This window comes from Pinus tabuliformis, chromosome 5_2 (assembly GCF_031772625.1).
Source record: "Pinus tabuliformis cultivar Carrire ecotype Pingquan chromosome 5_2, CPIR1, whole genome shotgun sequence".
Taxonomy (NCBI): domain Eukaryota; kingdom Viridiplantae; phylum Streptophyta; class Pinopsida; order Pinales; family Pinaceae; genus Pinus; species Pinus tabuliformis.
The window spans coordinates 290,799,993-290,809,798 of NC_142306.1; the positions used below are offsets into that span (position 1 = coordinate 290,799,993).

At 35.3% G+C, this 9,806-nt stretch overlaps 1 pseudogene; it reads left to right on the forward strand.

Annotated features, from left to right (window-relative positions):
• The first annotated feature begins 1,672 nt into the window (after positions 1–1,672).
• LOC149158693 (ER lumen protein-retaining receptor pseudogene) lies at positions 1,673–2,218 on the forward strand (annotated as a pseudogene).
• Positions 2,219–9,806: the final 7,588 nt, after the last annotated feature.

Below are 9,806 nucleotides of genomic sequence, written 5' to 3' on the forward strand. Positions count from 1 at the left end.
GCATGATTTTCGCACATGGTTTTGGATGCGATGGTTTTTGGTCCTTGGTTTTGGACGCGATGGTTTTTCGGTCCATGGTATAGGATGTGTCGGCATGGATAAATATGTATTGTAACATTGAAAGGAACATAATGAAAAACCAAGATGGTAGTCCCAGTTTTGGGATGTAGGGGAAAATCTCTATGTGTATGTGTTTTATGTGTTATGCTCTCGCCTTGTTTATTTTCTATGTTTTTTAGAATTCGTATGCAGGTAATTTTTGTACGAGGTTAAAACATACATAAATTGCATCCAAAACTTGTAGATATAACATTGGTTGTTCATTGGTTCTACAAGGTTTGTTGTGTACTCCAGCTGACTTGGACACTAAAAGTGTACCAGTAAAACTAATCTGGGTGATAAAAAAAATCCCATGAATTTTAGTACCAAATGGAGAAGGGTTCGAAAGACATTAGGCCTTAGAATATGTATCTATGCCACCATAGAATTTATCTGGAAACATGATTCAAAGGTCGAGAGACTCTTGGAGACTTAATTATGGGGATGGGTATGTGATCTTTACAACATAATGTTTTCATTCTTTTCATTTTCCATCTGTTGTCTCCAATGTCAAACATGGAAACTTAATCTGTCTAGTTTGCTGGGAAAAATAGAAAGAAGAGGATTCTAATGCCAAACATTTGCCAATGCCTTTACAGTTGTCGGACTTGTAGAAGAAGCATCAGTGTGTTGTGGGGTTTGCCTTGGAATTATAGTTGTAAAAGGAAGAGAAGCACAATTCACAAGGAACGAAATCTACTTTCAAAATCATCGAAAATCCATGACGAAAGTCATGTTCATTAAACACAATGATGCGAAATTTAAGGGAGAAATATTGTTTTAAAATATTTACGATACATCAGATCTCCTGGTTGGCATTTGATTCCTAGTTTTTCTTGCATAGGTGCGCTAAGCTCACCACTCTCCCAATAACATTGACAAGGTTTCCAACCAAAGCATGAAGAAGCTAGGACTAGTTTGCAGCTTTGAACAATATATTTAGAAGTCAAATTGGTTAGTGGGGGGGAAAAGCATCGAAACCCATATGTTTGAGAAAAACCGGGCTTCTCTTCGAATATATTGCATTAGGATATTATCCATGATCAAAGAATTCTGATTTTTCTAAGTTGTATACCATAAATCAAAATTGTTATACATGGCGAATAAAAGAATTGTCCAGCATTGAATAGAAGCTTCGTATTCACAGGATTTGGAATTGTGTTTTGTTTTGAAGTTCTTGGTTGGTTATATTTTTCTGAAGAGGAAAAGTAGATGCCGTGATACCTCCTCATGCAAACAAAGCATTGTTCTTGATGCATTTGATCTAAATCTAATGATGGGTTCAACTTCAAGGCCCACTCTATCGAATCAAAATGCATGGTGAGATGTGTAATACATGACACTGAGTGCCTCTCATACATGCTTTCGTGTTGACTTTGGTGGGTCCTATGTTGAATGAATATCAACGGCATGCAAAACCATCCAATTCTACTCAGCAACAAGTTTCTAAGGAGATGCAACAAGCTTTATTGTTGTACAATTATTATCATCGGAAAAATTATCGCCATCGTGAATTCCTTAACTGCCTCAAATCGCGGAAGGACATATTGCTCTGTGTAAAGAGTTGAAATAAATAAAAATGAACTTGTTCCGGTTAGCAGGGGACATGACCCATTTGCTTAGCATTATGGTCTTGCTCCTCAAGATACATTCTATGAAACCATGTGCTGGAATTTCACTTAAGACACAAGAACTTTATTTTCTTGTCTTTGCTACGCGTATTTGGACATCTTCACAAACTATATTTCATTTTACAATACAGTTATGAAGATTATTTTCTTGATGACATCATTCACTATTGTGTGGTATATGACGTATCATAGGGTTACTCATCCGATATATGATAGAGATAAAGACACTTTTCGACATCATTTTCTTGTCATGCCATGTTTATTATTGACACTTCTGATAAATCCCAAGTTTACTTTACATGAGGTTTTTTTTTAACATTTTCAATGTATCTTGAAGCAGTCACCATTCTTCCTCAACTTGTACTACTGTAGGTATCAAGAATATTGATAAACTGACTCGGAACTATGTCTTCCTTTTGGGAGCTTATAAAGAACTTTATCTCTTTAATTGGATCTACTGTTACATGGCTGAGAAACCTCAGTTATGATGGATACCCTAGATATCTGGCCTTGTCTAGACAACTCTATGTGTAGATTCCTTTTTTATTATAGTTATATCCAGATTTGGAGAAGGTGTCAGAAATTGCAGTTGCCTACATGAGTTTTTCACATTGTTCACTAGAAAATTTCCATAGAGAAGAGGTCGCCTACTGACAATAGAGTTGCACTTAACTATGTGTCAGTTTATGTTCTGAATCCTAACATTTTCTTTCAGATTACGTTTTAGTTGACAAACATCTGAAATAGGAGAAATGCAAGGTTTTATGGTAATGATCTTTATAATTATGATGGAAGTGATTGTTTGGAGTACGACATAAGGAAGTTGAAATTCTTGAAACTGAAGGTGAAGCCTCCAAGTCTAATTAGCCTATGCCGATACTTTCAGGGAAATTAAAGAGGAGGAAAGTATACGCTGATCTTGCAAAGTTCTGAACAACAAATATGGAGGAGGTAGTTTTGTGGAGAAAATTGGATGCCACATAGTCGTGCCATTGTTGAATGCAGACATTCACACCATTGTTTTACATTCCAAGTGTTAACACGATGTGTTGGGTCCCTATAATACTAGTGATTACACCATTACTATTGTAGTTGTATCCCTTATTAATATTGTTGTTCCCCCATTGTCCCCATATTTTTATTACTGTGCCCCATAGAATCCCTCTATTGTTATTTTTGTGGCTTTATATTATTATTGTTAGGTTGGCTGGGTTATATTGTGACTCCTTAGACTCCTATATATAGAAAGGAGGTTTCTTCATTTGAATCATCCAAGAATTTTTCATTTGTGTAATGTAAAGGAGGTTTCCCCCTCGAAGAGGCTGAATTCTAAGGCGTTGATCTCTCTTTTCTATCTTTTGGTGAGCTGGTTTCATAACATTTGGTGTGAGAGCTTTGGATTCTAGGGTTTCGCTGCTCCAAACAGGTCATCGCAGCATTCTCGCTATAACGTTTTTTATCCGATGTTTCAAAAGCTAAAAAAAAAAACCCAATTGAGAAGAAATCAGACTAAATCTCGGGTCTAAATTTTAGAGCTTTTTACACTATATTTGCGGAGATATGATCTGAGGAAGTTGGTATTTTTGCAAACTCCTGAATTACATTTCAAATAGGTGACCTAGGGAAAATCGTCATAACTTTCTCTATGAGCATCAGATTGAAATTTTTTAAGAAGGAGCAAAAAGAGGATGGACTGTAGTTTCTTGTATATATTTTTGAGAGCCAAAGGTTGAAATAGTAACTTGTGGCATGTCGTACAAGTTTGCTCTACTGATCTAGTCTATAATCAGGTCATCTTGGGAGATTGTGTATAACTCTTCCTTGGAGAATCCAATTTCGATCAGACTAGTGGCATTGGAAAGAGGACACAGAGGGCTACTACAAATCACAATTTCAAAACTAGATGATTCGAAATTGCAGAGATATATCATATTCAAATATCAAGCTTCAACAAAGTGAAAAAAGGTGTGTAGTTTTTTATTTATTTTTGCATAAGCATGGTTTGAAAAATTAGTTTGAATCAGTAATTGATGCCTCGAGGAAAGAAAATGAAAACACCTAGTAAGCAACCTAAAATCTCTAGCATGAATCATGAAGAAGAGGAAGAAATGCAACATGATATATTAAAATTACGAGACCAAGTGCAACAAGTGTCACTTGCACAAAAAGTAACAGAATCTAAGATGGATGGTTTAAGGAAAGATGTAGAAGCTAAGATGGATGGTGTAAAGAAAGGTGTAAAAGCTAAGATGGATTGTTTAAAGAAAGGCATAGAAGCTAATATGGATGGCATGGAAGCTAAGATGAATGGCATGGACGCTAAAATTAATGGCATGGATGATAAGATGGAAGAATTGAAGATAAATATGAATAAGTTACTACAAGAAATGGTCACTAATGGTGAAAGGGTAGTAAAGGAAACTCATGATGAGAAAAAAAGAAATTTTAATCATGATTCCATAGACTCTAATGTTGGATAAAAAATGCACCATATTCCAAAAATCGATATGAGGAAGTTTCATGACAAGGATCCCGCAACATGGATATTACAGATGGAGCAAATTTTTGATCTCAATAATGTGCAAAACACACAAAAGGTACGTATTGCAACTTTATATTTGGAACCAAATCAGTTTGTATGGCATCAATGGCTTTGCTCCCGTAAAAAAATTATCACTTGGGCAATTTTTATGTAAGAATTGATAGCACATTATGAGGATACAAAAAGAAACCCTTTTTTTCGCCAATTGATAAGTCTCAAACAAAAGGGTTCAATAATGGAGCACATTGAGGAGTTCCAAAAATTGAACATAACGGTAAAAAATATTCCAGAGGAGCATAGGATTCATGTGTTCATAGGGACTTTAGAGGATAATATCCAACATGATGTTTGCCTTTGGGAACCTGATTCATTAGAGAAGGCATTCAGGTTAGCAAGAAAAATGGAAAGCAAAATTATGGCAACCAGGAAGCATACCACTCACAACTATAAAGATGGAAGTGTTGTTGCCCCTAGTCTTCCACAACATATAAGGTTGACACCACAACAATTGGAAGAAAAAAGAGCAAAAGGCCTTTGTTATAGTTGTGATAGAAAATACACTAAAGGTCATAAGTGTGCTGAGAAGAAATTATTCTACATAGATTGTGAAGAGGAAGAAGAAAAGGAGCAAGAAAGGTCAAAAGAAGAGGATATACTCCAGGAACAAAGCCTAGATAAAGAAGAAATGAATCCGACCATATCTTGTAATGCATTGGCGGGAATTACCACTCCTCAAACCATCAAGATAGAAGGAAAAATCAAGAAGAAAAAGGTAATAATGTTGATTGATTCAGGAAGTACCCACAATTTTATTCATTGTAAGGTAGCAAAAGAATTGAATTGCTTCTTATATCCAACACCAGAGTGTCAAGTAATGGTTTCAAATGCAGGAACAATAAATTGCTCTGGAAAGTGCCATAATATCAAGCTATCCATGGGAGAATATGTATTGACTAGCCCAATGCTTTCCATTCCAATGGGAGGTGCTGATGTTGTACTAAGAGTCCAATGGCTACAATCCTTGGGTACAATAGCTTTTAATTTTCAAGAACATTTCATGAAATTTTCTGTGGAAGGAAAGGAAGTTTAATTAAGGGGTATTGCAAGGAAACCGGGAAAGATAATCAGCTCTAACAGTATGACAAAGCTTCTAAGAAAGGAACAAAGAGGTGTAATTGCACAATTATGTTCGCTAGATGTTTCCACGTTGGAATCATCTATTTCTCCAGATCTCCAAAAATTCTTGGACAATCATTCCAAGGTATTTGAGACTCCTAAAGATCTCCCACCTATTCGTGATCATGATCATGCTATTCATCTGATTCCAGGAAGTGTTCCTCCAAACATCAGGCCGTACAGATATTGCTATGCCAAAAAGAGTGAAATTAAACGTATGGTTGTAGAAATGCTGGAGGTTGGTATAATTCAACCGAGTCAAATTTCTTTCTCTACCCCAATAGTATTGGTGCACAAGAAGGATGGATCATGGCGCATGTGTCTAGATTATAGGGAGCTCAACAAGCTCACTATTAAAGATAAGTTTCCCATTCCTGTCATTGATGAATTGCCAGATGAATTGCATGGATCAATTTACTTCACCAAGTTGGATCTTCATTCAGGATATCATCAAATCAGAATGAAGACTGAAGAAATTCCGAAAACAACATTTAGAACTCATGAGAATCATTATGAATTTTTGGTCATACCTTTTGGCCTTACCAATGCACCTTCAACATTTCAAGGTTTGATGAATTCCATTTTCAAACCATTCCTTACAAAATTTGTGTTCGTATTTTTTGATGATATACTAATGATATATTTTGTGTGCTACAACTATTGGAGGAGAAACAATTATATGCAAAAAGATCCAAATGTTTCTTTGGAGTACAAGAGGTGGAATATCTGGGTCATATTATATCTCATGAAGGAGTTAAGGTAGACACTAGAAAAATTAAAGCCATTAAGGAATGGAAAATCCCCACATCCATAAAGCACCTGTAAGGATTTCTCGGGTTGATGGGGTATTATTGCAAGTTTGTTAAGAATTATGGGAGAATAGCAGCACCTCTAACAACATTATTGAAGAAAGATGCATTTTCATGGACTCCAGAAGCAACAAAGGCCTTCGAGCATATTAAAGAGGAAATGTTCCAAGAACTGGTCTTAGCTACACCAGACTTCACAAAAACCTTTATTGTGGAATGTGATGCTTCAGGAAATGGAACTGGTGCTGTTTTAATGCAATATGAAAGACCCATTGCTTTTGAACGTCATCCAATCAAGGGAAAGTTTTTACACAAATCTATTTATGAGAAGGAAATGTTGGCAATACTCCATGCACTTAAGAAATGGTGACCCTACCTAATGGGAAGACACTTCAAGGTAAAAAAAGATCATGATAGCCTTAAATACATTTTAGAACAAAGATTATACTCTGAAGAGCAACAAAAGTGGGTCACAAAGATGTTGGGTTATGACTTTGAAATCATCTACGAAAAGGGAAGCAAAACGTGGTGGCAGATGCACTCTCAAGAAAGGATGAGGATGTGGAAGCATTGTTGTGCACCATTTCTATTATCCAACTAGATTGGATAAATGAAGCAAGGGAGGAATGGAAGAACGACGAAGAAGTGTGGGCACTTATTCGAAAGTTACAACAAGAATCCAGTACTTCTGATACATTTAGCTAGCAAAATGATTCGTTATGGTACAAAGACCGCTTATACCTCTGTAAGAATTCCCAACTAAAACAAAATATTCTTAGGGAATTGCACACTTCTCCCTTAGGAGGGCACTCGGGATTTTTAAAAACTTACCACAGGGTTAAGAAGGAATTTTTTTGGGAGGGCCTTAAATTAGATATTCAGAAGTTTGTGGCAGAATGTTTGGTTTGGCAACAAAATAAAGTTGAAACAATTAAGACACCGGGTCTATTAAAACCTTTATCCATTCCAAGCTAACATTGGGAGGAGGTTTCAATGGATTTTATCACAGGTTTACCCAAGTCTGAGGGAAAGAGTGTTATCATGGTGGTAGTTGACAGACTTACCAAGTATGCACACTTTTGTGCATTATCACATCCATTTAAAGCCATTACAGTTTCTATTGCATTTATCGAAACAATTAAAAAGCTACATGGAAACCCAAAGATTATTGTAAGTGACAGAGTTCCCATTTTCATTGGAAATTTTTGGACAAAATTATTTTCTTGTCTTGGTACTCAGTTAGCTCATAGCTCATCTTATCATCCTCAATCTGATGGGAAAACTGAGATAGTAAACAAATCCTTGGAAGGATATCTTCGTTGCTTTGTATATGATAAACAGACATAATGGGTCAAATGGTTGCCTCTGGCTGAATGGTGGTATAACACTTCCTTCCATACAGCAACAAAAATGACCCCATTTATGGAACTTTATGGATATCAGCCACCATCCATCACATCATAATTAAGAGAAAATTCTAAAGTTCAAGCAGTGGAACATCACATCAAACATCAACAACAAGTCCTCCAACTCTTAAAGGATAACCTCGTGTTGGCACAGAATAGAATGAAACAATAGGAAGATCAACATTGTAGTGAAAGATGTTTTGATGTAGGTGATTGGGTATTCCTACGGCTACAACCATATAAGCAAATGTCCCTCAAGAAAGCTAAGAAGGATAATAAATTATTACCAAAGTATTATGGTTTGTACAAGGTGTTGCAAAAGATTAGTACTATGGCATACAAATTGGAGCTTCCTGTAGCTTCTCAATTGCACCCAGTTTTCCATGTTTCATGTTTAAAGAGTGTTATAGGTGATAAGCACCCAGTTCAAATAATATTACTAGAACTTGACGAGGAAGGAAAAATTATATTGGAACCAGAAGTAGTCACAGAAACAAGAACGTGATAGTTACGAAATCGATCAATTTCGGAGTATCTTATCAAGTGGAAGAACTTAGCTGCTGAAGATTCCACATGGGAGGATGAGAATTTTATACAGAAGCATCTAGAACTACTCAAGCATTGACGACAACACTTTTTTGAAGGAGAGGGGCATGTTGGATCCCTATAATACTAGTGATTACCCCATTACTATTGTAGTTATATCCCTTATTAATATTGTTGTGCCCCTATTGTCCCCATATTGTTATTACTGTTCCCCATAGAATCCCTCTATTGTTATTTTTGTGGATTTATATTATTATTGTTAGGTCGGTTGGGTTATATTATGACTCCTTAGACTCCTATATATAGAAAGGAGGTTTTGTCATTTGAATCATCCAAGAATTGTTCATTTGTGTAATGTAAAGGAAGTTGCCCCCTCGAAGAGGCTAAATTCTAAGGCGTTGATCTCTCTTTTCTATATTTTTGTGAGATGGTTTCATAGCACAATGAATCTGCAATTGGAGATATGTCTCTCTACTTCTCATGAAATCTCCCCAGAAATTTCGACTTCTTGTGGAAATTCTACTTCTCTCAATCCGTGAATTCATTTTCTGATTGAGGTGGGGTAGATCAGAAGAGGATTGACAACCCTTTTTGTTTATTTTCTCAAGGGAGATGGGAAGAGAAAAATTCAAGGGAAAGCCCATAGGGCGTAGGCACTTCTCAATAGTTGAAGAAATATGTGCAGGGACTTCTTCCAAACCTTGTGACTTCAGGCAGGAAGAAGTGTGAGGAAGAGAAGTCTGTGGGAGAATAGAAAAGCTGAAGGCATGGAAATGGTATTTATTTCTTTGGAGTTTATTAAATTTTCCTTTGACTGATAACAATTGTGCTTTTCAGACGAGCAGTAATTAAGTTTCATATAAGAAAAGTAGTTGTGTTTTCTTTCTATTTATTTTACCTTGACTAATAGTGGCTATACTTTTGAATATAGTTGGTTAATACTTATTAGGTCATACATAGTATTTTCAAATTTTAGTTTTAATAACTCTCCTAATATCAATATCATATTAGTGAAATCTCCTTATGCTTAAATGAATGTTGGAAATTATATATAATTATGGATCTATATTGGAAACCCATTTTATGTTAAAAAAAAAACAAATAAAATAAATCAAAACAATCAAAACAATTAAAAATAAATAAAAAAATATATCTATAAAAATGAAAACAATTAAAAATCAAAATAAAAATCAAAACAATTAAAAACAAATAAATGAATATTAAAAACAAAAACAAAACAAAAATTCGCAAATGAACATTTCATAATTCTTGGATCTATTTATGATAATTGGTTTCTTGGATTTACATCAAAGGAACTTGCACGCAAAGGCAACAGGTAAAAAAATTCATTTTATTTTATTTAGTTGCTAGCATTCATACTCATTCTCACATTTTATGTATTTCAAAATCTCTCACAATTTTCATTCACGATTTATACTAGGATTTTATAGGTGCGTAGACAATTCAAGTTCATGCAGATGTGATCTCCATGAATCTCAATAAAACATGCATCATTGAAGCTTGAAGGAGCTACTTTTTCATTACACATGTCATGACATTTTCTGCTACATAGAAACCTTTTGCATCATGATATATT